Raw genomic sequence first — 27,791 nt, 5'->3', positions numbered from 1 at the left:
CAAACAGAGCATCATAGAAGCCTCAACAGACTAAGATGGGGCTATAGAAGAGAGGCAATAGGAGACTTCATTAAAGTCCCTTTCATACGTGGTCTTACCCGATGTAAGAAACAAATAATGGATCTTTTCTTTAAAAATTTTGACAGGACTAGGCCAGCAAGATGGCTCAGTGAATAAAAGCATTTGCCAACAAGGCTGATGGCCTGAATTCGAGTCCTTCCACCCACATGGCGGAAGGACATCCTGGCTCCTGCATGTGATCCTTTGACTTCATCTCAATCTTCCCTCTAAAACCATAAACCACATTTTTTCTAAAATAATAATCCTATTTACTTCAGGATAATATATAATATATATGTGATATATTATCTATGGGTGTATATATATTTATGTGCATATGTATTTGTGTGTATATATATTTGTGTGTACATATATATGTATATGTATGTATATATCCATATGGATGAATATATTCAGGAAATATTGTATATATGAATTATAGAAAGATTAAATTTGTTTCAGAAACACATTTAGGGAAGGGGAAGAGTTGGACAGAGCAGACACAGATAGCCTTATTAAAAGGCCAGTTCTAGAGGAACCCAAGACTATGGAAAAAGTAATAAAGGTGAGAAAGGGGAAGGGGAGGGATGTATGAGGAGACTGTTGAGGATGTCGGAAAGACTGGACACAGTGAAAGACCAGGAGCAGGAAGGGAAGGTGACTGAGGTGTAATTTGGGCTTCAGAAAATAAAACCTGATGCCATCCACCCAAGATCTGTGGATGAAGGTGAGTGTTTCTGGAGTACAGGTAGGCATAAAGAAGAGATATAAACAATAGTTAATCTCCTGATTCCTGCTTTTCACATGTGTCTAGGGAAGGCTTGAGAAAAGCTAGAAGTACTAAGATTTAAAAAAAAAAAAAAAGATAAAAAGCCGAGAGAGCCCGAGGAGCCATATCTGAGGTGGGCCCCTGGCCCACACAAAAGTGTGCACGTGGTTCACACAGAACTGTGCACATGCAAACATAAGTGCACACACAAAGGATCATGAGATTGGGATAAATATTTTGAAATTTAGGTAGAGGTAATTAGGATGTAACTGGAATGTGAAAGTCAGGATAAAAAAATTAATACAACCTTCCCCTGTTGGAACCCTTCTATTGTTTTAGAGACATTGTAACTATGCTTTCTCTGAGAAATAGAAAAAATTGGTCCATCTCTTTTGTGATGTACAGTATGCAACATATTGAATATTGTTCAAAATCCAAAACAGGTATTTCAAGTGGAAATAGTGTGCTTTATGGTGATTGTAAAATATATCTCTTACTTCTGTTCTGTCTCCATATTCAAAGCCACTTTAACATTTCAATAACGATAATAACAACCTGTAGCTCTGTTGTTCTTTCCTCCCGCTGTACATGTTTGGCCAGATCAGAACGGAGCATCAGGCAATCAAGAATGTTCCCTTTGTTCTAATTGTTTTGTGATCTTGAAAAGGGGGAGCAGGCATCAAGCATCTTACTCATCAGAACCAAATGATTTAACATCACTCATCACACCCCTGACTTTGATCCAAGCTGCTGGAGTATCCTTGTATTACATTGCTTACATAGACAACTGTATACTCTGGGAAAGTACAAACTCCACCTGCATGCTTTTTGGCTTTATTGTGAGATTATAGCTCATCTCAGTTAATCACTTAGATTTTTTTTTTTAATTTTTTAAGGAAGAACTTCAAATTACCATCTGAAATTGAATACTTGTATGTTATAAGAAATTAATCACAGCTACAAAAGCTGGACCCAACTTGACAAAATATACAGCTTTTCTTATAAAGTAAACGTATCTAACCATTGTCTATTACATTGCTGTTATTCAAAATTATGTGTGAAATATTCAGGTTGTTAGTTCAAGGTCATTTGTAACAGAACAGTTCATAGGAGCTTGGTTCCATGTATTTCAACCTAATTCATAAAAATAATGAATAAATAATAAATAAATAAAGCAATGAAGTCTGAGGCTACAACGGAAAGCAGGTGGATTTATGCTACACCAAGCTTGCCTTTGGGGAAGCAGCAAAAAGATTCTGATGTGTAATCATAATTGATGACATCTTAAAATTATTTTCACTCTAGAGAGAGCAAGCGATTTGTCTTAACCTTTGTTGCTTTCTTTACTCCATCCACACGAGGGACGTACACCCAATTCATATCCCTGATATTAAGTTTTAATTGCAGGCTTTAAAACACACAACTCTCAAAAATCCCATGCGTGAGTGAGCCCAACGTACACTGACTGGATGAAGTCGAGCTACATGTATGTTTTCAAAGAGGGCTTATCTCACCCTTACAGGTCACGTGAAGTTTTCTATTTCCTCAGAGAAGACCTTGAAAAGCCTGTTAAGAAACCTCTTAAACAAACTAAGCAAGCAAACAGCATTTTCTCTGCCCACACTCAGTAAAAGGCAGGAGAGGCCTGAAACCTTACTCTGATGGAGCAGAGAGGAGCACTCAGCCCATCAAGCTTATGAATAGTTAATGAGTTTTTGCAGCAATAATTAAAACCTGTGCTTCACCTGAGGCGAGGGGGGAGGACAGCCGCCATTATGACATTCCCTGTCATTCCTTCTGCCACGGCCATGACAGTGCCGCTTTCACTTGTTTCAAGGCTTCATCTCTTCTTAATGAAATTTCTTTTGCAACTGTATTGTTTATTTTACTATTTATTAAGTATACTCATAAAACATTTGTGGACAGTTTGACCACTGTAATCCATCTCAGTCACAAAACTTGCTCATTTGGAAACAATATCCATGTGGTCCATAGTAAATTATAGGAATAAAGAAGCACACACTCTATAAATGTATGACAAATGTGTTTGGCAGAGAGGATCCAAGACAACCTCTCTTCTTTGTTCATGTGTTAATGGGGTCTGCAAGAAGATAGGCTTCTGGGTGGGGCAGGGCTGGACGATCTCTTTGAGGAAAGTAGCAAAGAGAATGGCCATTGTATATCTAACCATGGAGAATTCAAAAGATAGTCAATGTAAGAGGGCAACAGACTGGTATTCATAACCAGGCAGCTACTTTATATGAAAAGCAGCTACACTCTACTGTATAATTGTTTCATAGGTAGAGTCATGTGGTCACAAAATTGGACACAACTTTTGCCTTATTGCTGATGCTTTATCCCTTTGTCATCTGGTTGTGCTAAAGGGACTGACAGAAGACCTAAAAACTGTTGAAGCAGAATAAGAAGAATGGTCCTCTGGTAGCTATAGCAGAGCATACTTGAAAACTCTTGTTTAGTCATGGAACATTTACATAGACTACTGAGGAATTTTTATATTTTTTTCAGAAGTTAAAATGGATTACAAATTTTAGTTTTCCTTTGAATTAATCCAAAATCTTGTTGGCTCAATGTAAAAAGAATGATTATTCATATTCCACATATATTAATTTATTCCAGAAGTTAATATGGCAGCAGTTATTTCTTGACCATCTCGATTCATAAACAGTCACATAAGAGACCTTTTAATATTTCAAACCTTAGGTCTTAGACTCTTACTTAGCTTATCTAAATTAACCCTTTCCTTTAAGACATTCTTGAAATTCAACTGACTCTTCTACCTTAAAATGGCCTCAGCAGTACTCCTACTTTTTTTTCTACCTCAAGTAAAATAGGCCAACTATTTCCTACATTCTTCTCTTTTTCACAATTCTCCATCAAAGTTGTCTATGAACAATCAATAGTCAAAAACTAATGTTCCTTTTTGTAAATCTGTTTTATGGTTATGATACTAGTGGCTGTCTTTACCAGTCATCATAAGTTATGTTTACCAGATAGTTAACCATAGTAAAAGATGGATTTCTACTGTTGGCCTCTCACAGCTGCTCTTTACAGTCCATTGCGCAACCATCCAACCAATAGCAAATGCTTTCAATTTTATTATAGCACCAATTCCTTTTGGTTTCATTGAGAAATATGCAAATTAACTGTTATCATAATCAACAGTTAAGTTTAATGGATTATCTCCTTTAAAAAAATCCTTCTTGTTCACATCATGTTCTGTGGCTTCATGCTCAGATGGGCTGCTTTATGTAATCACATAATGAAACTCCAAATGCAAATCATCTTATGATTCTGCTATCCCAAGAGTTCTCTTCTGTATTGTGTCATCCACATTTGTTTCGCTGATAAAGGCAGAGAACATGAACAGGAGAGACATTAACATACCTTTAATCCCAAACAATGTAGGCAATGCTAGTTGGTAGAAGAAAGCAGCCATGTTTTGAAAATGACTTCTAATTGAGAGGCAGACCAAGTGATAAGTCAAAGAAAGATTTGACAGAATGAGTCAGAGAGATAGGATATACTCAACTCCCCTGAGAACAGACAGAAAAGAGGAGTTATTTAAGAGTTTAGTTTGTCAGTGAGTGGGAACTTGAATCAGTTGGGAGTCAGTGTAGTGAGTGGATCTGAGTTCCTTTGTGAGTTCTTGCAGTTTAGTGCAGGTCAACAGAGGCAGATGAAGCCAGAGAATAAGGAAAGCCAGAAGATAAGACCATCGAAAGAGTTTAAAGCCAAGCAGAGCAATTCAATGAGAAGCTCAGAGAAACCAGATTGAATTGGTCAGCTTGGAGAGGAGTTGGAGTCAGAAGAGATGAGTTGAATCAGCCAGCCACAGATGACAATTTTACAGCCTCACCATAATATAAGAATTAGGACATGGCAGACTGGGAGCGCACAGCTTGCTCAGGCAGCACAGAGCTTAGGTTCCAGTTCTGAGGCCTCTGGCAGGAGCCCTCAGATCTCCGCTTCGGGATCTAGAACAGCCTGGGCTGCAATGCCACATCTCCAGGTCCTGGAAGACACAAGAGGGGCACCAGGAGGCCGGCTGGGAGGAGTCAGTGTGCACTGGTGAGTCCAGCAGGCCCTAGCAGGAGCCTTCAGGTGTCTGCTTCAGGATCTGAACAGCCTGGGCCACAGCACCCTGTCTCCAGGCAGTACAGGAGGTCAGTTGTGCACCAGAAGCCACCTGGGAAGAGGCAGCTTGCACTGGTGAGTCCAGCTTTGACAAGACCAACTAACACCAGTGAGAACTAGATGGCAAAAGGCAAACGCAGGAACATCACTAAGAGATATCAAGGCAATATGGCAGAATTTGAACCCAATTCTCCTTTACCAGCATGTCCTGGATACCCCATCACACCAGTAAAACAAGATTTGGATTTAAAATCACTGGTCATGATGCTGGTACAGGAACACATGAAGGATATACTTAAAGAAATTCAGGGGAAACTGGATCAAAAGTCAGAAGCCCCTACAAGGGAAACACAAAAATCATTGAAAGAAATCCAGGAGAATACAAAAGCCAATAAGGAGGAAATGCAAAAAACACTTAAAGAAATACAGGAGAACTTTGGTCAACAGGCTGAGGTCATGAAAGAGGAAACACAAAAAGCTCTTAAAGAATTACAGGAAAGCACAAACAAGCAAGTGAAGGAGCTAAGCAAAACCATCCAGGATCTAAAATCAGAAGTAGAAACAACTAAGAAAATTCAAAGGGAGACAACTTTGGAGATAGAAAACCTTGGGAAGAAATCAGAGGACATAGATGCAAATATCAACAACAGAATACAAGAGATAGAAGAAAGAATCTCAGATGCTGAAGATACCATATAATCCATGGACTCAACAGTTAAAGAAAATGCAAAATGCAAAAAGCTTGTAACCCAAAATATCCAGGAAATCCAGGACACAATGAGAAGACCAAACCTAAGGATTATAGGCATAGATGAGAGTGAAGATTTACAACTTAAAGGGCCAGCAAATATCTTCAATAAAATTATAGAAGAAAACTTCCCTAACCTAAAGAGAGAGATGCCCATGAATATACAAGAAGCCTACAGAACTCCAAACAGACTGGACCAGAACAGAAATACCTCCCATCACATAATAATCAAAACACCAAATGTACTAAACAAAGAAAGAATATTAAGGGCAGTAAGGGAAAAAAGGCCAAGTAACATATAAAGGAAGACCTATCAGAATCACAGCAGACTTTTCACATGTGACTATGAAAGCTAGAAGATCCTGGGCAGATCTCATGCAGACTCTAAGAGAACACAAATGCCAGCCAAAACTACTATACCCAGCAAAACTCTCAATCACCATAGATGGAGAAATTAAGATATTCCATGACAAAACCAAGTTTCCCCAATATCTATCCACAAACCCAGCCCTACAAAGGATAATAGGAGGAAAACACCAATACAAGGAGGGAAACAAGTGAGATAGTAACCTTCTCTCATTATACCCAAAAGAAGTTAACCAATCAATTTAAAAAATAACATCAAAAATGACAGGAAGTAACAATCACTATTCCTTAATATCTCTTAACATCAATGGACTCAATGCCCCAATAAAAAGACATAGACTAACTGACTGGGTACATAAACAGGACCCTACATTTTGCTGCTTACAGGAAACACACATCAGGGTCAAAGACAAACACTACCTTAGAGTAAAAGGCTGGAAGACAATTTTACAAGCAAATGGTCTCAGGAAACAAGCTGGAGTAGCCATTTGAATATCAGATAAAATTGACTTTCAACCCAAAGTGATCAAAAGAGACTCTGAGGGACAGTTCTTGCTGGTCAAAGGAAAAATACAACAAGAAGAACTCTCAATCCTGAACATCTATGCTCCAAATGCAAGGGCATCCTCATTCATAAAAGAAACTTTACTAAAGCTTAAAGCACACATTGCACCTAACACAATAATTGTGGGTGACTTCAACACTGCACTTTCCTCAGTGGACCGATCAGGAAAACAGAAACGGAACAGGGACACAATGAAACTAATTGAAGCTTTGGACCAATTAGATTTAACAGATATATATATAGAACATTCTATCCTAAAGCAAAAGAATATACCTTTTTCTCAGCACCTCATGGTACCTTCTCCAAAATCGACCATATAATTGGTCACAAGACAGACCTCAACAAATATAAGAAGATCGAACTAATCCCATGCCTCCTATCAGATCACTATGGAGTAAAAGTGGTCTTCAATAGCAACAAAAACAACAGAAAACCCACATACACGTGGAAACTGAACAATATTCTACTCCATGATACCTTGGTCAAGGAAGAAATAAAGAAAGAAATTAAAGACTTTTTAGAATTTAATGAAAATGAAGACACAACATACCCAAATCTATGGGACACAATGAAAGCAGTGCTAAGAGGAAAACTCATAGCCCTGAGTGCCTCCAAAAAGAAAATGGAGAGAGCATACACTAACAGCTTAATGACACACCTGAAAGCCCTGAAACAAAAAGAAGCTATTTCACCCAGGAGGAGTAGAAGGCAGGAAATCATCAAACTCAGGGCCGAAATCAATCAAGTAGAAACAAATAGAACCATACAAAGAAACAACAAAACCAGGAGCTGGTTCTTTGAGAAAATCAACAAGATAAATAAACCCTTAGCCAGACTAACCAAAGGGCACAGAGACAGTATCCAGACTAACAAACTTAGAAATGAAAAGGGAGATATAACAACAGAAACTGAGGAAATTCAAAAATTATGAGATCCTACTACAAAAGCCTATACTCAACACAACTGGAGAATCTGGAGGAAATGGACAGTTTCCTAGACAGATATCTGACACCAAAACTAAATCAGGATCAAATAGATCAACTAAACAGTCCCATAACACCAGAAGAAATAAAAAGGGTCATAGAAAGACTCCCAATCAAAAAAAGCACAGGACCAGATGGCTTCAGTGCAGAATTCTATCAGACCTTCATAGAAGACCTAACACCAATACTCTTCAAACTATTCCACAAAATAGAAACAGAAGGAACTCTACCCAACTCGTTCTATGAAGCCACAATTACGCTGATACCAAAACCACACAAAGATCCAACAAAGAAAGAGAACTTCAGGCCAATTTCTCTTATGAATATTGATGCGAAAATACTAAATAAAATTCTTGCCAACCAAATCCAAGAACACATCAAAACGATCATCCACCATGATCAAGTAGGCTTCATCCCAGGGATGCAGGGATGGTTCAATATAAGGAAATCCATCAATGCTATCCACTACATAAACAAACTCAAAGAAAAAAACCATATGATCATCTCATTAGATGCAGAAAAAGCATTTGACAAAATTCAGCATCCTTTCATGCTAAAAGTCTTGGATAGAACAGGAATTCAAGGCCCATAACTAAACATCGTTAAAGCAATATAGAGCAAACCAGTAGCCAACATCAAAGTAAACAGAGAGAAACTTGAAACAATCCCACTAAAATCAGGGACTAGACAAGACTGTCCTCTCTCTCCATATCTTTTCAATATAGTACTTGAAGTTCTAGCTATAACAATTAGACAACATAAGAAGTTCAAGGAGATACAATTTGGAAAGGAAGAAGTCAAATTATCACTATTTGCAGATGACATGATAGTCTACTTAAGTGACCCAAAAACCTCCCCCAAAGAACTCCTACAGCTAATAAACAACTTCAGCAAAGTGGCTGGTTATAAAATCAACGCAAGCAAGTCAGTTGCTTTCCTATACTCAAAGGATAAGCAGGCTGAGAAAGAAGTTAGGGAAATAACACCCTTCACAATAGCCACAAACAATATAAAGTATCTTGGTGTGACTCTAACAAAACAAGTGAAAGATCTATATGTCAAGAACTTCAGGTCTCTGAAGAAGGAAATCGAAGCAGACCTCAGAAAATGGAAAAATCTGCCATGCTCGTGGATCGGCAGGATTAATATAGTTAAAATGGCCATCTTGTCAAAAGCAATCTACAGATTTAATGCAATCCCCATCAAAATCCCAACTCAGTTCTTCACAGAGTTAGAAAAAGCAATTCTCAAATTCAACTGGAATAACAAAAATCCCAGGATAGCTAAAACTATTCTCAACAACAAAAGAAATTCTGGGGGAATCAGTATCCCTGACTTCAAGCAATACTACAGAGCAATAGTATTAAAAACTGCATGGTATTGGCACAGTGACAGACAAGTGGACCAATGGAATAGAATTGACAATCCAGAAATGAACCCACACACCTACGGTCACTTGATATTTCGACAAAGGAGCTGAAAACATTCAGTGGGAAAAAGATAGCCTTTTCAACAAATGGTTCTGGTTCAATTGGAGGTCAGCATGCAGAAGAATGCGAACTGATCCATTCTTATCTCCATGTACTAAACTTCACTCCAAGTGGATCAAGGACCTCCATGTAAAACCAGACACACTGAAACTAATAGAAAAGAAAGTGGGGAAGACCCTTGCGGACCTGGGCACGGGGGGGGGGGGGGGGAGGAGGGAAGTTCCTGAACAGATCACCAATAGCTTATGCTCTAAGATCAAGAATTGACAAATGGGACCTCATAAAATTACAAAGTTTCTGTAAGGCAAAGGACACTGTTAAAAGGACAAAAAGGCAACTATCAAATTGGGAAAGGATATTCACCAACCCTACATCTGATAAAGGGCTAATATCCAATATATACAATGAACTCAAGAAGTTAGACCGCAGGGAACCAAATAACCTTATTAAAAAATGGGGCACAGATCTAAACAAAGAATTTTCACCTGAAGAATTCGGATGGCCGAGAGGCACCTTAAGAAGTGCTCAACATCATTAGTCATGAGGGAAATGCAAATCAAAACAACCCTGAGATTTCACCTTACACCAGTCAGAATGGCTAAGGTCAAAGATTCAGGAGACAGCAGGTGTTGGCAAGGATGTGGAGAAAGAGGAACACTCCTCCACTGCTGGTGGGGCTGTAAGATGGTACAAACACTTTGGAAATCAGTCCGGTGGTTCCTTAGAAAACTGGACATGACACTTCTGGAGGACCCTGCTTTACCTCTCCTGGGCATATACCCAAAGGATTCCCCGGCATGCAATAAAGACACAAGCTCCATTATATTCATAGCAGCCTTATTTATAATAGCCAGAAGCTGGAAAGAACCCAGATGCCCCTCAAAGGAGGAATGGATACAGAAAATCTGGCATATTTACATAATGGAATACTACTCAGCAATTAGAAACAATGAATTCACAAAATTTTTAGGCAAATAGTTTGATCTGGAAAATACCATCCTAAGTGAGGTAACCCAGTCACAAAAGAATACACATGGAATGCAATCTCTGATAAGTGGATATTAATTTGCCCATAAGCCCTGAATACCCAAGGCACAAATTGTATAACAAATGACTCCCATGAAGAAGTATGAAGAAGGTCCTGCTCCTGGAAAGGATTGATCTAGCATTGGAGGGGAATATAAGGACAGAGAAAAAAAGGAGGGAGGTGATTGGAGAATGGATGGAGAGAAGTTTTATGGGATATATGGGGAGGAGGTGATCCGGGAAAGGGGAAATCATTTGGAATGTAAACAAAGAATATAGAAAATAAAAATACATACATACATTATATAAGAATTAGGACATATAAAAGGTGTAGAGAGAAAGGTAACATGAATTCTAGTTCCAGCTGGTGACTTCCTGCCACCCGCCTTTTGAGTGAGCAGCTGAAGTTTCTGCTTTAGTTGACCCTAGGATGCTGTACCACTAAGAAGACAAGCCTGCAGCTTCAGCATCAATGAAGTTTAAAGTGGCCAATGATGTTCTGTGGCATGACAGAAACATTTCTTTCTGTAGTGAAAAAGATGCTGAGGTTTCTTTTCATATAATCACATCCCTACTATAGAAAGAGTCTGTAGAGCTATAATAGGAGATTGGAAACCTAGACTAATTGGTTAGCATTTAGTGCCATAAATTAGCCAGGTGCTGTTTCATTTAGCTCTAGCAGCAGCCTTGTAAATTAGGTGCTTTTATTGTGTTCCATTTTGACAGGTGAGGAAAGTTTAAGCTCATAAAGCTTTAATTATCTTTTCTCTTGGACTACAGTAAGTCTCAAAGCTAATATGCAAACCGAGACATATCTGATTTCAGAATCCATGTTCTTTTTATTAGAAAAGTAGATAAATTGGAGGTAATACTAGAGATATGAAGGCATTTAGAAAATTATTTCAACTTTATGGCAGGAAGGAAGATATGTAACAGCTCATAATTATGAAGAAAACTGTAATAAATTTGGGAAATACTCTGAAAGTATAATAAATATGACCTGGTCATTCATGACATGTGTTAAAAGAAAGAACGAAAGATGTCTGCCTCTCTTGTCTTACGAGATATTGTAAAAGCATTTTTATGGAAATAATTAGTTTAGTCTTGGTTATTTTGATACAATTAGCTTGATTCATCTTGTGATATATACATAACAATAGAAAATATGATTTGAAAATGAGAATAAACCAAGTGGGATCTTTCGCATGGCCATTGCTAGAGAGTCCTACATGGCATCAGTTCCCTCCAAACTGCCCCTTCCCTTCATCCTTTACCAATAATGCAAATGGCTGCTGTAAACCCTTCTTTGACACCTCATAGAGAACCTGAGTTTCCTCCCATTGCTCCTCCCGTCAAGACTTTGCTTCTTATTATAGATTCCAGGTTATTTTACCTCCTTAATTTCTGAAAAGAGGAATCCTAAATCCCTTATCTTCAGATACTTACTATGAGTCCTACCTATTCCTGCCATCTGGTGATACACCTATTAGCCTTTGCTCTATATTTCTGTATAATAATCAACCCTTAAACTCAGTTTATAAAACCATTCATTCATTTTTCAGGCACATGTCTGTCTGTAGGTTGCCAATAGCTTGACGAGGTTGAGGTAAGTGGACCTATGCTTAGGTTCAGGCTGCTGATCACTCTCAGGTCAGTTTTAATGGTCTTTACATTTAATGATCCAGATGAATGAGCAGCTATAATATTTACATAAAGTTCTTATGAAAAATGTCAAGCAGGAACCCAGGATATCAACCAAAAAATTGTAGCATCCTTTAAAACACTGATCCAGAACCATCATGTTTTCATTTATCTTCATATTCTATCAACCAAAGTGAAGAGCAACATTTGTGAAAGAGGTCACATTATTTGTGATAGCTATTCTTAGTTTTCAACTTGACTATATCTAGAATTAACTGAAACCCAAGTAGCTGGGTACTAAAAGGAATACTTTCTCTTAATTAAATCATTTGAAGTGGGAAGATTGACTTTTAATCCAGATCATTTGAGAAGGGAAGATCTACCTTTAATCAGGACCATACCTTCTCTGAGAAGCGTTTATAAAGGACATGGAAGAAGGAGGCTTGTTCTTCAACTGCTTGCTCTTTCCCTCACTAGCAAGTGCACTTTGCTGGCCTTAGAGACTGCTTCTTCAGGATTCTGAGCTATACTGAAGACCAGATGAGACATCCAGCTTTGTGGATTGAACAACTGGATTTTTGTATCTCCTGATAGAGGATAGGCATTTGTGTACTAGTTGAACCATAGCCTGTAAGCCATTCTAGTAAGTTCCCTTCCATACATAGATAGAGATGTAGATTTATTCTATAAGTTCTGTTTCTCTAGAGAACCCTGACTAATACACTACTCTCTATAAGGTCTTTCCCTCATGGCTCTCTAAACCACATTCCCAGGTTCATTTTTGACATGTATAAAGGGTATTGAAATAACCATTTGAATGATCATATCAGCAGTCTGACCACCCAGTTGCTCAAATTGCTAATGTTTCATTCCCATGACCAATCTCTCATTTTGACAGAAAATAGCATTTTTAAGCTTCACATTCACTGATAACCTGTTATCTTATACATTTTCCCCAATATCTTTTCATCATCCCTAGTACTACTTTCAATGACCCAATGTGGCCCAACGATGTCTGCATTTTAATTCCTGATATATTACATGACAACAGGAACTGAAGGTATAAATGAAGGTATTAAATTACTAATCAGTTCATCTTAAAAACATGTCAATTGGAGTGGAGTTGTGTTTCCGGTACAGAACACACCCACCATGCATGTGGCTTTGAACTCTAACCCAGGATGTCAATGGGAAGATAAAGTAATTTGAAGTAAATGTAATGTCCTGGCTTATCTGAATGGGTGCAATCATGCCTAACTGTGAAAGAAGGGAACAAAAGTGTCAGAAGAAGAGAGACAATGTCTTGATCAAAATTTAGATGAATACTTCTTTTTTTGAAAATGAGAGAGCCCATTAGCCATGGAATGAGGGCAGCCTCTCAAAGATAGAAAATGGAAGAAAAAAAAAAAGGACTGGGGAGACAGCTCAGTCAGTAAAGTGCTTGCTGTCCAAGAGTGAGGACTTGATTTTGATCTCTAGCAAAAGAGACAACTAATCCCAGCACTGGAAGAGTGTAGACTGACACAATCCTGGGACTTGCTGGCCATCCAGTCAAGCCAAATCAATGATATCCAGTTTTATTAAGAAACCTTTATAAAAATAGAAGGTGTTAAGAGACTGAGGAAAACACTCAACATTAATTTATGGTCTCACATGTGTATAAACATGGCCAAATATTGATGCCAGTACACACATGAACATGGATACACTGACATACAAACACATACACACACATACATGCACATGCACACATACACACACATACATGCACACACACGCACATGAACACACACACACACACACACACACACACACAGCAGTAGAGTAGATTTTACTTTAGAGCTTCCAGAAGAAGTTCGATCATACCACCAACTTGATTTTAGTCCAATGAGATACATTTCATATTGATGATACATGATATAATAAATTATACTTTTTATTGTTATAAACCAGTAAATTTCTATGGTAGCAATAAAAAAGAGCCAGAATACTGCCACTTTATTCCAGGTCGTTTGCCACTGACCTAGAGATCCCCCGTCAGACCTCACCTCTGGAATGTTCCACAACCTTGCAATGGCAAGGCTGCAATGCGTGGGAGATTCATGACCCAAACTCTAGGATATTTCCTTTCTAAATTTTTTGAGCTTTCATCCTTTTTGGATTTAAAAACACTCATACACTATATTTTGATCTGTTTTCCCTCCCCCAACTCCTCCCTGATACTTGTCTCCTTACCCATCAAACTCTATGTTCTCTCTCCCTTTCAAACAAAAACTAAACAGAAGAGACAAAAGCAAACAAAACAAAGCAACCCCCGGATGGGGGAAAAACAACAATAAAACACAAAAACTCTAGTACATCTTTTCCCCATTAATTAATTAATTAACATTACATCCCTATTATAACCACTCCCCATCTCCCTCCTCACCCCCCCCCCCCCGCTCTGGTCTCCTCCTCACACAACACCTTCTCCCACCCTCTCCCCTTCTCTAAGAAGGAAGATGCACTCCCACCCTGGGTTCCAACCCACTCTGACACATCAAGTCACTGTAGAACTAGGTACAACCTCTCCTGCTGAGGTCAGACAAGGCAGCCCAGTTAGAACAGAATCCACAGGCAGGCAAGAGTCAAGGTCAGCCAGCGTCACTCACCCACACCACCCACCTCTCCAGCTGCATTGAACACACACTGGTCCTTATTAACTCTACAGTTCATATCTCAGCAGTGGCTCCACTCTCAAGCCAAAGACTTTAATGGGAATTTTGACCCTTCTCTGTCTCTAATCATTACCCTCTATTAGTTCTGTTTTCAAGATATGTTCAGAATCTGACTAACCCTGTCATAGCAACTGATGTTTCCCAGGTACTTATGCTTGGATATGGTGATGACACCATAATTTGCCTTCTCACTGCTATCAACTAGGTTTGTATCCCAGTGGTAAAAGTCAAGGTCCACACACTGCCTCATCTTACTTCTCTCAAGCCAAGCTTAACTCATGCTATACCTTAGAAAAAATGTCATCAACCTTCTTTACTTCTAATGAGTAAAACCCCATTACTGTATGATTGTTAGCATAATAAGATATTTCCCTATCTACTCTACTGATGATAGTGGTTCTCTCTCCACTATTGCCTCCCCAGAATTTCTGTGGCCTCATGCTCATCAGAGCATATTATTTATATATCTTACTTGTGCTCTATAACAAATAAATTTATCTATCTTGTTGACTACTATATTCTCTTTTCTTTATTTACCTAAAACATAAATTATACCATTTCTCTCCTTTCTTGCACACATGCTTGTGCATCACACGGGCCAGAAGAGAGGGCTAGATCTCATGGAACTGGATTTACAGGTGGGTATGTGCCACCAGGTGGGTGCAAGTTCTCCATTAGAGAAGCAAGTGCCCTTAATCACTGGGCTATTTTGCCATCTCCTCAATCCTTATCAATATTTCCATCTCCTCACTCCTTCTTATCAATATCAAAATGCTTAATGCATTTAGTTTAATTGTAATTGACTATTTCTTGCAGAATATTAGTAAACTAACTTGGAGTAAGAAACACTTGATTTTAGTGTTCCTTTGTTTTTGTGTTCCTTCCCACAGGAAATACCCTGGCTATTTGGATATACCCATAAACTGAATTTGTCCATGCATTGAACCTTCATGACATGAAAAGCAAAATCATCAAGTGAAAAAGTCACATTCTTACTTTTCTCATACCACTTTCTTCCTATGGAGACATTAATTCTTTGTTCTACACTTTCAATCTCCAGGTTTGTACTTATATTTGCTGCCATACACTTTGGAATTCCAAAAGCTTGACTTCTGGTCCCATGACAGTATAGTCCAACTGCAAAATACCAATTACTGGAAACAGCATGCTCTGCTCTCTGTTCATATGCAACAGCCTGCCTGGGCCAGTCTTTCTCTTGCCTTTTCCATTTGCCTAACATTTGTCCTCTTTTACTAGCCAACGTGCATAAAATTTATTGCTTAGAAATTACCAAATGATATTTATATTATATTATATTATATCAAAAACAATTAACCAATAGTTTCACATTTAAAGTTTTTTTGTTTGGTTGGTTTGTACAAAACAAATTATACAAGTCACTTTGGGGACAGTTGTCAAAGCTTGAGAATAGTCTGAGTACTCATTGATCAAAAGGGATGATAGCTTTCAGATGTAGCAATGTTATGTTCTGGGTATGTGTTCTCATTTGTGTGAAGATGCACACTAGAAGTACTTTGAAATGAGATGTAATGTTGGTAATTTATTTCACAATAGTTGAGCAAATAAAAAGGATGTAATAAAATAAAATATAAAGCTGTCAGTTCTCAGAACAGAATTCATCTTTTTAATAAACTCCTCTATTGGCACATATTATTTTAGTAATAAAGTAGTCACTACTAAATAACAGGTGCTGATTATGGGCCAGGCACTCTACTAAGTATCTCATCTGTATTAGATCACTTAACTACATGATAAAATTACTGGCTAAATTAAAACTGTTAAAGGATTTCAGGAAAAATAAACCATGCATTTAGTTTTTACATGTGGTAAGCCACTATTCAATGTGAGTGTTCAAAAGGCACAAAGAAACAAAATGTATATGTGAATGAAAATTAAAATAACGGAGATCAATAAAGAAAATTTAGCTGCTGAGAACTAAAGAAGATCTGTGTTGATTCCACATGTAATTCAAGGTCTTAAACTGGGAAACACTTAAAAATATTTAAAAATAAACAAATTTGAAAGTACTTTTATTAGTCACCTCACTAATTTGACACTTATCATGACAAAATATTAAAACCATATTTTAAGCGAAGTCAACATAAAAAGGCTACATACTATATGGTCCAAATTATTTCACATTTTGGAAAAGACAAAACTTTACAAAGAAACAAAAGACACGAGTTACAGAAGTCACAGCTGTTGAAAATTTTCTAAGTTGTACAGTAAAACTGTTCTAAGACCACATTCATGGAATAGTTTCCATTAGCTCTATATGACACAGAGAAAAAGAAAAGAAAAAAATCTTGCATCAGAAATACTCAATATTTTTATTAAGGTATCTATAGTTTGAGCACACTTTTGTGTAAGGCTCCATTCCTTCTTGCATGACTCTCTCCTACAATAAAACTTCAGTGCCACAGTAGAAATCTCTCAGCGTGAAGTCATACTGACATACTTTCAAGTAAGGTTCTTGTATTCCTATAGGATTCATTTAGAGTTATAGATTCGGTGAGTTTCAGGAGTGTATGACAAACTGTAGTTGGTTCATTGACCTGAAACTGCATCAAGTTCAGCTCATCTTCTCTTTTAACCAACTGCCAAGCACTGATTGCTTTACTCTCTCTGAAGTGTCATCTTTTTTAAAAATGTGAAATAATTTGGATCATATAGTATGTAGATTTTTCATGTTGACTCCACTTAAAATATGGTTTTAATATTTTGTCAGAATAAGTGCCCAATTTTAATAGAATCCTTAATTTTAGTGCCAGATTTGATATATTATGTTTAGTAAATCTTGGCTAGTTTAAGGAGGTATATTTCAGACATTCAGAGTAAAGGTATATTTCATTTATTCAGAATAAAGTTATCTTTAGTAGATTGAGGATCACTAGACATCTTAACAGAAAACATATGATAGATGCTTCTTTTTAGAAAGAAGTGCATTACAATCTGTCAACTAAAATAAAACAAATTATATATATTACATATATGATATATATATATATATAATATACTTCCATGACACAAGTAAAAGACAGATTTAAAAATATTAATACATAGGTATAACCAAATTAGAGACAAAAATCTACATGTGCTTTGATTTGATAGTTAAGAATTTTACAAATAAATCACACTCATACACTACAGTTTTGAAGTATGCATGTTCTTAATGTCAGTAGAGACAGATACAGACTGAGACTGATTATATTTATCTGAGCAACCCTTGAAGACATCAGCATGCACCCTTAATTACATCATGAGTCTTCATCACATCATTCAGGTTTTTTTTTGAAGACATCAGATTATCATCTCAGTTAAATCCAAGGCCAGATTCCTTTGTGAATACTTTTTATTTACTGAAATGTTTGTAATAACTGAACAGATAAAAGAAATCTTCCAGTAAAAGCCTTTTAAAACCACAGATCTGGTTGAGTGAATGACTAATATAATCTGGATGTAGTATTCTACAACTATTATCCATCGTGGCCAACTTCTTGGAAGATATGGAGACACTAAGATCAGAGCCATACATTAAGAAAAAACCCTGAGTACAGATGCTTTTACCGTGGCCTTTGCCTTCAGTAGGCAGATTTATGCATAATAGGCTAGCACACTTTTATAAAAGTTAGAATTCTGAAAAGGAGGTGAACCTAACTAGAGAGCTGCACATTTTTGTTATTCAATGAGTCATAGGTAAGACTGACATTATCATCAGGTATCAAGTCCCAGTGTACTCTCCTATGGTAACCACTGAACAACCGAGCCCTACAGTCCTTCGCTGTGATGTGTGTCTGCAACTTTACTACAGGAAAATGAGTTCTACATGGCCCAAGATGAGCCTGCACATTCTACGCCCTACATGCCAAGTGTCAATGGAATAAAAGTTGTGCTTGATAGAATAACTTTCATTTTAGAATATTTTATTTGCATCCTTTCCTTCTGTGAGAAATTGCATGGTTGGGACTATTTTATATTAAGTCCCTTATTAAATCCTGGTGATAAATGTAATTTGTCTTTTCTATAAGAAGATGATACCTTTCAACTGTTACTTGTAGAGGAATGAATATTCATCTTGAGATATAAAATATTTATGGAATGAGTTGAAATGAGGAAAGAGAGGGACCAGAATACATTCTCGCCTTCCTTCCTTTGGAAGGCATTAGCTCATGCATTAATAGCCCATTCCTACTAGCTTTGATCATCCTACTCATATTACACTGTAAATCTTTGGATATTACCAACCAATCAATGATACCCAGTGTGATGTAATCCTTAATAATCTCTGACCATGAATTTAAAGTCTGAGAATACATCAGTGAATCAAAGAACCAGGCTTTGATTACTGTGGACCGTCTAGCACTAAAGTGGTACTAAAGAAAACTGTGGCCAAGTCTGCAACAAAAGTGCACGATTCTGCATGCTGTCCTAAAATTTATCTGTATGGCATAACAGATCATCATACCAAATGAGAAAATAACACACTGAAATACAAAATGTTAATGGATGATTTTGGTTGAACCAATTACCTTACATATGTAAAAGTGTGATTGCAAGATGGCTCAGCAGGTATAGGCACAAGTCACTGAGCCTGTCAAAGAGGTCACATGGGAGCAGGAGCTGAATTGATTCTACACGTGCATTTTGAGACACACGTGTAGGCAGACACAGAACGGATCCAAGCAAAGAGTATCTTTAATAGGATGGGCTACATTTAGATTTAACTGGATAGCAGAATACTGTTTATGGCAAATCAGTTATGAAAAGTCTTAAATAGTCATGCAAGAAAGAAATCACAGCATGTCTAACTTCCAGTTAATTACATGCTATTCAGATCAGCCTGATTATTCTAACTCAGCTTCTAGGAGCCTATCAAAAGAGTACCAGGAATCTGGATATACTGGTACATTATATCAAAAAAAAATTAAAACCACAGATGTGAGCCTCAACAGATTACTGAACAGCTTGCCATTTTGTCTACATTTCTTTTCAAGTATTACTATCAAATTTGAGGATTTTTATAGCAAAATTACAAACATGCATAATTTTCCAGTGATTAGACCTTAAGGGACTGCTTTCAATTGATATTTTTTTCCATTAGCTTTCTACTCTAGTTAAAAATTTCTTGAGTACCTGGTCTTGTGAAGATCAGATACTAAATTAGAAATTACCAATTTCCTACTACATTACACTTATAATTATAAATGTGTTGATTAATATAAACCACAAAATCTTGAAAAACTAATCACACAGTTATAAGGAATTTTAATTTATTTCTATGATTTCTAAAATATATGACCTACATACTTGATGTAAAAAATTGTATCTTATATAAAATATATTTCAAGGAGAATTTTGAAAGGTTTTTGACTTTTTATAGAGGTAAAGGGAGACAGATCTTCAAGCTCTTACAGAACTTTTAAATTATAGTTCCTCTCAAATATTGCTGGAGACTCTTAGGGTTTGAGACGCATGAACCTTCACTCGCTTTCTTCAGCTCTATATGCTGAGTCCCAGGCAGTGAACAAACACACAACTTACAGTCATCTGTGAAACCATTCAATGTCCTCCATCTGTTTTTATCTTTAGAAATTCAGAATTCAGATTTTTGTTTTCCAAATTTATGTACAATACACCTGCTAACTAGTTCACAGTCATGATTCAAAAACTATAGATTGATCAATGAATACTTGAATAAGTCATTGAAGATATGCAGTTAATCTGTTAACTATTCCCAGTGTATACAAGCCTATCTTTTACTCTCCACTGTCATAAATTCTTATTTTTCACTAATTTTTTTTACAAAATATGCATTTTCTTAAAGTTTTCACATTATTGTTTAAATATAATCAATAGAATTCATTATCATTGATTACAAAGGAAAAGAAAAAAGAAAAATCTTGAATTTCACAAACCTAAAGCACTATTTGAAAGGGAAAAAGCAAAATAATAAAAAAAAAACCTAACAATTTTTGTCCATTTTTTGTACAAGAAAACAAAACATGAAAGAGTTTAGCTAAGGGTATCTCTCTCCCTTGCATTTATGTTTTATTAATTATCTTTGAACAGAAATTAATCTGGCATTGGTAAACACAGTCTTTATAGACATCCAACATGAGTTAGGTCTGTGCTCTGCAGTTAAAATCTTTCACCAAATGGGCAATGAACAATGGGGCTTACTGAGAGAGAGAGAGAGAGAGAGAGAGAGAGAGAGAGAGAGAGAGAGAGAGAGAGAGAGCACTTGCTTTACATTAGTAATTTAGTTCAGTACCCACATAAAAAGTTGAGTGTGAGTTCACAAGTGGCAGTAACCTGGAGATAAGAGGATTTTAGGTGGCTGGCTAACAACTTAGCTATAGGGTCAGTGAGAAACTTTGTCTCGAGGAAATAAGCGGATATCTGGTACACCAGGATATTCAACTGGCCTCTGTGGGTATATGAGCATATGCTTCACACAAAATCCTTCCCCCTATGAGTACAACACACACACACACACACACACACACACACACACACAAACCAGTCCTCCTTTCAACATGATTCTTTTTCTTTCTTTTCTTTTTTTCTTTTTGGTTTTTCCAGACATAGTTTCTCTATCTAGCCCTAGCTGTCCTGGAACTCACTCTGTATGCCAGGCTGGCCGTGAACTCAGATCTACCTGCCTCTGCCTACCAAGTGCTGGGATTAAAGGCATGCACCACCACTGCCCGGCTTCAACATGATTTTTGAACTGTTGTTAAAGCTGCATTTGAAAAGGAATCCATTCAGCCATGCTGACATTATCAACATTCTATTAAAAATTATTGACTTCTGTTTTGATTGTCCAGGGCATTCATGACTGGAGAGGAAAATATTCATTTGCATGTGTTGTTATTTACCACACCAATATTTATTGACCTCCTTTTAAATTATTAAAACAGACAAAATATGCATCATTAGAAGTTTTCTTGGGAATACTGTGATGTGTTTGTATTTCTTTAAATGGAATGAACATGGCTTAATTGGCATCTACATTTGATATCAGTTCTGTATAACTAAAACATTGCTGGCATCCTTACCTGACAAGAAAAGAACTTGGCATTTCACCAAGCAAATGTAATGCATTGTAAGCACCTTGATATAACCTAGTAATACCATTGTCTTATCCTGGCTGATATAGCTTTGTGATGCTCCCCTTTTGGCAGCTCAGAGCCCAGTTGGTTAAAAATGAATGTATTTTAAGTGATTTGAAAAGGACACAATCTCTTTGAATACCCTTCAAAACTGCTTACAGGGAGGTCAGTACCATCCGTGTCTAGGTTAGTGAGCAAGTGAGGATGATTAATTTTTAAAAGGATAATAATTTAATTTTAAAAGACACACATTTACTCACCTCATGTGCAACAACCTGTGTGTTGATTTTGGCTGTGGTTGGCAGGAAGCTACACAATGATTTGTAAAGCTGCAAATGGAGGTATATAGGATATCATAATATATTTATTAAGGACTAATGCAAACCACATTTGAGTTATAGGAAGGAAAATGTTTCCCCCAGTGCTTAGACTTTACCGAACACAAAGAATTCGAATGAGATTGTTTAGTGAAGAAGAATTTCCATGCCTACCAATGCAATCAAATAAATCACTACCTATATTCTGTGAATGTTTTCAAACAGACAGTGTTTAATGACATGGACTGTATTTATAACTGAGTTTATATTCATGTCATTTTTTTGTTTTACTTTTCAAATGTGTACCTCATATTAAGACCGTGAATGCTGAATATACAGTCAACATAAAATACTGGGTACCAAGGTTTGCTTGTCCTTGAATTGTTCTGCTATTTCAGGGCACTAGCGGTTGTTCCTCCTAATTGTTGGATTGTGCGTGTCCATAAACAGCGCAGAGTTACCCTGCGAAAGAGCGCCTCTGAAACAGTCTTGGCTCCGTTACAGTAAAAAGGGCAGGCAGACCAGGTAGTTTTTGTCTGCTCAGAAAGTGAAAGGATTGAGTCGGCTAGAGCCAGACTGACTCCATGACAGGCTGCAAACTGACAGTTTGGGAGACTAGGCCTATGTTTTGGTTTCCTAAAACTGGAAAAAATCCAAAACAAGTCAATTCTAGAAAAAAAAAAAAAAAACAAAAAACAAAAACAAAAAACACTCCTCACGGGCAGCCAATCAGGAGCTGTGCAAGAGGCCCCACAACCTAACCTGAGCCAAGTTTAGTTAATCATCAAAAATCCTCCAAATCTCCCAGAGCCTTAACCAATCACAAAGGTATACTCCCTGGAAACAGAGCCAACCAGTCAAAAGAAAGAAAGGTAAAAGTCACTCATTCCTTACCCTAACAAGGCTTTACCTTGACCCTGCAAAGTCCACACCTCTGTTTTCCATCTCAATTTACAGTAGACCCAGGTTTTCTGCAGAATAAACACACTTTGCTGTTGCATACTGTTTGAGTCTGGGGTGTCATTCTTCACAAATTATGGATCCTTACAAAAATATAATTACTGCAGTGGAGTTTATCTAGTACAAAGAAAATATTTTTATCCCAAGAGAGTACAGCATTTTACATCATCACATACCCTCGGTTGTCTGTCAGTGTGCGGGTTAAACTTAACATAGCAAAGTGGAAATTAAACATTTAATTTAATCAACACAGCCGCATTCATGTTGGTAAATGACACTATGAAATATTGTGTTTGTACTTAAACACCTAAAGTAATTAAATTAACTGGATAATTATTAGAAAATTCAGTTCAACTTATAATGTCCACATAACTTTTATACACAGCTGTGACCTCCTTCATCTCCTGCCAGATCCTTCATAGAATTTTATTCCAAAGAGTAAATAGGAGGATGATAGAAAAATAAAATAGATTGGCCTTTATGTAGTCAGAATTGCTTTCTGAAAATAATTTTGAGATTAAACAATGTTTGGCAAACACTCGTGATTTCTGTTAGCATTTGCACCTTTGAAGACAGACTCTGGCAATCCCAAGCATAATATTTTTGGACTGAAATGTATTCATAGTACTAAATGAATAAATTTGCTAAAAATAAAGATAGTTATTTTTTTTCAGGATGTTAATATTCAAAGATTTTTCTTATTTTATTTTTCTGGTTAAGTGGTTTTATGCTAAACGTACCTTAAATAGGGAATAAAACCAAGATAATTTTCTGCAATTAATTGTGTGGAAATGGTTTGTTGGAAATTTCAAATAAGAAAATGTGGATACTGGCTTATTTGTGTAAGTTGGAAAATATTATTCAGGATGACTCAATAAAATCAAGTTTGCTTGAAAGAGCATAGCAGAACAAAGCTTATTCCTAGATTCTTATACCTAGATTTGAAGCATAGTCATACAACCTAAGCAGCAGGATAGAAAGATTTTTTTTTTTAAAGAACAAGTTATTTAAAATTTGTTCTAAAAAGTTTCTCAGATAAACTGCCAACATGCTTTGTAAATGCTACTTTTGCTCTTTTTCTATTCTCAATTTATCCTTAACCATTTTGAAGGTATTTTTGATGAAGAACGTAAGTTTATTATTTCCTTGTTAGGGACTGCACTTCTCAAAGCTTTGGAAAATGTGTGTAACTAAATCTGCGCTTCGCCACTAGATGTCACCAAAGGCTTGTTTACCGAAATAGACAAGAGGCTCCTATCAGAAAAAAACATTTCCTCTATTTTTCAATGTAATCAAGAAGGGACAGTCTTAGTAAAATATTCTTAATAATGTGCGACTCCTTGATGTTTCACTAGTATGTTTTTATGTGAAACAGTCTTTAAATAATGCAAAATAATTCAAATATTTACTATAGAGAAGTCATTATCACTTTAGAATTCTTGAGATATAGGTGACAAATGTTATAGCCTTCAGAATTATTTTATAATCAATGTATACTTACAGAATATCTGTACATATACATCATTACATATACATATAAATATAATCATATACACATACACATATACATGCTTAGCTTCTTTCACCCACAAGGCAGTTCACTGATGTAGGTAATTATAACACTATTTACAGCTGGACCTGTTCACATCGTAATGAGTATCACTAGGAGTTGCAAAAAGCAGAAGTCTAATTTCACATTTAATTGATTTAAATTATGAAGGAATAAAGTTTAATTATATTTACTTCCATAAAATAATAATGGTATAATTTGCAGCATAAAGTTCTATGGTGGAATTCCCTTTAAGAGGAAATTCCACGCAGCATGCATGGATAATTTTATTTGAAAAATTCAGTGAGTCCCTCTCTTTGATTAGTATGATTATGAGGGAATTCACCTGAAGAGACATACTTTCAACTGAAGAAATCAGAGAAGGAACATTTATGATAAAATTAAAATAATGAATATGTTCTCTTTGGTGTCGTTTTTAATCCTCATAATGTTCTGTCTCATATTTCAGTTATTAAATATTTTCCTTTAGTGTGCTATATGGTGTCTGTTCTCAAGGTGTTTTTTTCTTTTCTGCATATATTTGATCTTCTCTAAATACTCACTGATCATACCTTAATCTTTAGGACCAGAATTATTTCTCCTTATAGTTTTCGCAACTTAAAAGTAATGTTTTGGTTTTGGAGAGTATATTTTCTATGACTAGATACAATATTTGAAATCATATATTCAATCACAAACTCAACAGGTTCAAGTAAAAGAAAAGAAGTTGCATACTTCCATATTGCCATATATAATGTCTACTTAAAATTATGATATTTCTGGCATGATGATCTTGGCTATAGTATTTATATGTGTCATTAATCAAATTCATTAGTGTCATTAATCAAAGAGGAATAGCATAGCATGTTTAATCTTTACACATTTTCAGGTATAGTTTCAGACACATAGGTGTGACTTGTATGTATTATGTATTTGTTGAAGACAATGATACATGTTTAAATGATACATGAGGATTTCTATACTAATACCCAGTGTGATAAATTTAGAAGGCACATATAATATTAACAACTATAATATGTTGGCATTGTGTCCTAGTTTGCTGTAATAAAACCATGACCACAGTCAAGTTGGGAAGAAAGGGGTTTATTTCATCTTGCAGACTACACTCTATCATGAAGGGAATTCAGGGAAACAACTGAAGGTAGAGACTTGGAGACAGGAACTGAAGCAGAGTTCATGGAAGCATGCTGTTTATTAGCGTGTGCTCTATAGCTTGCTCAGTTTGTTTTTGCAAACAACCCAGAGTTATCTGCCCAGGGGTGACACCAAGGACCATGGGCAGGACCCTTCCACATAGAGGTCATCTTGATGGAGGCATTTTTTTTTTTCAATTGAGATTGATTCCCAGATGACCCTGGCTTGTGTCATGTTCAGAAAAAAAGCTAATCAGCACATATTTCTGTCACATTTACAAGGAGTCAGAGATTATTATCAACAATTTATGCATGGAGGAAATTATTGAAATTGTCAGAGTAGACTAACACAAGGACACAGAGAGACCAACTTAATATTAAGTATTCCTTAAATTAGTATTTCTTATTCCTTAAAGCCAAGGATTTTGTACTACTTAGGTCCCTGGTTGCCAGATTTGAAGTTTGAAGGTTGTTCACATTAAGGAAGGCTTCATTTAATTAGATCCAGTGTTCTTAACAAATGTAACAAGGGATTAACATTTATTCTCGCTCTGCTCCTCCCTGTTCCAGAGACAGCTGCATTTTCTTGTGCAGTGCCAGCCTTGTCCTGTAGACAAAACGTTGAAGGTCAATGTGAACAGATTTGGCCGTATTGGGCACCTGGTTGCCAGGGATGCCTTCTGTTCTGCATCTGGCAAAGTAGAAATCGTTGCTATCAATGACCCCTTCATTGACCTCAACTACATGGTCTGCACGTTCCAGTATGGCTCTGCCTACAGCAAATTCAATGACACAGTCAAGGCTGAGAATGGGAAACTTGTCATCAATGGGAAGTCCATCACCATCTTCCAGGAGCGAGATCCTGCTAACATCAAATGCGGTGATGCTGGTGCTGAGTATGTCGAGGAGTCTACTGGCATCTTCACCACCATGGAGAAGGCCAGGGCCCATGTGAAGGGTGGGCCAAAAGGGTCATCATCTCTGCCCCTTCTGCTGATGCTCCCATGTTTGTGATGGGTGTGAACCACAAGAAATATGACAACTCACTCAAAATTGTCAACAATGCATCCTGTACCACCAACTGCTTAGCTCCTCTGGCCAAGGTCATCCATGACAACTTTGGCATCATTGAAGGACTCATGACCACCGACCATGCTATCACTGACACTCAGAAGACTGTGGATAGCCCCACTGGGAGGCTGTGGTGTGATGGCCATGGGGCTGCCCAGAACATCACCCCTGCATCTACTGGTGCTGCCAAAGCTGTGGGCAAGGTCATCCCAGAGCTGAATGGGAAGCTCACTGGCATGGCCTTCGTTGATCCTACCCTCAGCACTGTATCCATTGTGGATCTGATATACCGTCTGGAGAAACCCACCAAGTATGATGACGTCAAGAAGGTGATGAAGCAGGCATCCAAGGGCCCACTAAAGGGCATCCTGGGCTATACTGAGGACCAAGTTGTCTCCTGCAACTTCAACAGCAGCTTCCACTCTTCCACCTTTGATGCTGGGGCTGGCATAGCTCTCAATGACAACTTTTTAAAGCTCACTTCCTGGTATGACAATGAATACAGCTACAGCAACAGGGTGGTGGACCTCATGGCCTACATGGCCTACATGGCCTCCAAGGAGTAAGAAACTATGGACCGCCCACCCAAGAAAGAGAGCAAGAGAGAGACTCTCTGTTGCTGAGGAGTCCCTTTCCCAACTTGGCCCCCAACACTAAGCATCTCCCTCACAGTTTCTATCCTAGACCCCCATAGTAACAGCAGGGGCCTAGGGATCCCTACTCTACTGAATACCATAAATACAGTTCTGCTGCACCAAAAAAAAAAAAAAAATTCTCATCCTTCATTGGGAATGGTCCATTCCAAACATTTGTTGTTTCATTTTTTTTTTTTTTTTTTAAGTAAGGAGCACATGTCATGCACGGGCCTGGTAACTGGGAACTCAACATTTAAGTGTTCTGCTCTCAAGATCATTATATTCTCAGCAGGAGAACAGGGTATAAAACAAATGGTATACACTTACTGATAAGTAGATATTAACCCAGAAACTCGGGATACCCAAGAAACAATTCACATATCAAATGATGGACAAGAAGAAGGAAGGAGAGGCCCCTTGTCCTGGAAAGGCTCAGTGCAGCAGTGTAGGAG

General features: G+C 37.2%; 1 pseudogene; it reads left to right on the top strand.

Moving 5' to 3' along the window:
- The first annotated feature begins 669 nt into the window (after positions 1-669).
- Positions 670-27,270, top strand: LOC127683554 (glyceraldehyde-3-phosphate dehydrogenase-like; annotated as a pseudogene).
- The last annotated feature ends 521 nt before the right edge of the window (positions 27,271-27,791 follow it).

This window comes from Apodemus sylvaticus, chromosome 4, assembly GCF_947179515.1.
Source record: "Apodemus sylvaticus chromosome 4, mApoSyl1.1, whole genome shotgun sequence".
Taxonomy (NCBI): Eukaryota; Metazoa; Chordata; class Mammalia; order Rodentia; family Muridae; genus Apodemus; species Apodemus sylvaticus.
The sequence above is the reverse complement of the archived record's forward strand: the minus strand, read 5'-3'. Positions and strand labels throughout refer to the sequence as shown.